The sequence below is a fragment of the Crocodylus porosus genome, unplaced genomic scaffold (genome assembly GCF_001723895.1).
Source record: "Crocodylus porosus isolate Cpor-Errol unplaced genomic scaffold, CroPor_comp1, whole genome shotgun sequence".
Taxonomy (NCBI): domain Eukaryota; kingdom Metazoa; phylum Chordata; order Crocodylia; family Crocodylidae; genus Crocodylus; species Crocodylus porosus.
Genome location: NW_017728906.1, coordinates 113,306,344 through 113,307,917, shown reverse-complemented (window position 1 = coordinate 113,307,917; position 1,574 = coordinate 113,306,344). Strand labels below are relative to the sequence as shown.

General features: G+C 43.4%; 1 long non-coding RNA gene across 1 annotated transcript; it reads left to right on the top strand.

Moving 5' to 3' along the window:
• The first annotated feature begins 6 nt into the window (after nt 1–6).
• On the top strand, nt 7–487 carry LOC109306101. The gene is made up of 3 exons (XR_002099850.1): nt 7–113; nt 198–265; nt 408–487. It is a non-coding gene; the product is annotated as an uncharacterized LOC109306101 (long non-coding RNA).
• The last annotated feature ends 1,087 nt before the right edge of the window (nt 488–1,574 follow it).

Here is a 1,574-nt window from a genome sequence, read left to right as displayed (position 1 = left end):
CCTTAATCTATTATTTAATTTTTAATACAGAGGACTTACTTATTGTATCATTTCATTTATATTACAGAGAGTTTATCAGGTGGGGAAGCCCCAAGCAATTTTACCAGAACAAGGTAAAAATTATTTTAAAATGGTAGGTTATTTGTGGTTGTGTTACTATAATCACACTGTTATAACAGCTGTTTGTTTTCAAACAGAACCTCTTCTTCTAAAACAGAAAATCAGAACAAGCACATACAGTCATGTTTTTATCCAGTAGTAAAAGGTAATTTTTCTGAAACCAGCTTCTGAAACTTGGGTTTCTTGTGGGAGGGAAGTGGTGTGGGTGGGTTAAGCAAATTTTAAATTTGTAGTGTGGGAGGAAAGGGAATTCTCAATGCTGAGGTGTAAATTTTATATTTCCTAAGTGATCGCACGCACCACGCCCCAAGAAGAGTGGGGGTCTGGGCAGAGACCTCTAAAAGCACAAGCAAAAAACCCCAGAAATGCTCAGCCTGCAGAATATAATACCGAAGGATCAGAAACCCTTCTGTTCTGTCCTGTTGGTCATGATTCCTCAGAGGAAAACAAGCCACATACCTCTGAGAAAGCCACATGTAAAAAGACAAGGATTCATACCCGCAAAACAGGTGATCTGGTCCCCTTGAATAAGAAACCCAGGACTGATTACTCACACAATTTAGAGAAAAAGAAGAGTCTTTCTTCTTTTTTGAAAGATCATGATTATTGTGAAAAAAAAGGGGGGGGTTCAGAGTGGGTATAAAACATTTGTCTTGAAAGATCATGATTATTCTCAAAAAAAGAGTGGGGTTTGTGGTGGTACTGGTAGGCATATACATCTCAGAAAGAGTGTGCAGAGAGCCTTGAAAGATCATGATTACTACCAGAGCAAAAGGGTAAATTTTACTCAGAGAGGAGGCAGTCTGTGTAACTTGGGCAGCAGGCGTGGTCTGTTTCATAAGAGGGGGAGTCATGGTAAACATGGGGGTAAGAACAGTTGGCAAACCAACAAGTGGCTCATGGGGGCGAATAGTAAGGGCCTGTTTAAAGAGGAGCATGGGGAAGGCTAAGCACTGTTTGAGGGGAAAAAAAAAAGAGAGATCCCCTAGGGATCACTCAAACACTTCTCCTCCTTCCAGTTCTGACCCTTCACCAGAACCCCCGGAGCCAGAGAGACGGGGTGGAGAATATGGTTTAGGAAGCCCATTAGAGGGTCCTCACATGTACCCCAGCCTCTCAGACCTGACCTTTCACCAGGACCCCCAGAACCAGGGAGATAGTGACTATAATTTAGGAAAACCATTAGAGGGCCCCTCAAATGTTCCCAGACCACCTAGGTCTCCCCCACCACCAACACCTGGAGGGTCCGAGGGTTGGGATAATGAATCTGATGTAGAAGACAGTTTAGAGGATCCCTCAAACACCCCCAGGTCTTCTGAGTAATCAGAGGATGTTTTACTGGATGTACATAAGGTGCGGGTAAGAAGACAAGAGTGGTCTGTAGCCAGGTTTCGTGGCACGAGGTACACTGAGGAGTTCCATTTTGTGAATTTGGAGCGTGTGCCATTACACGT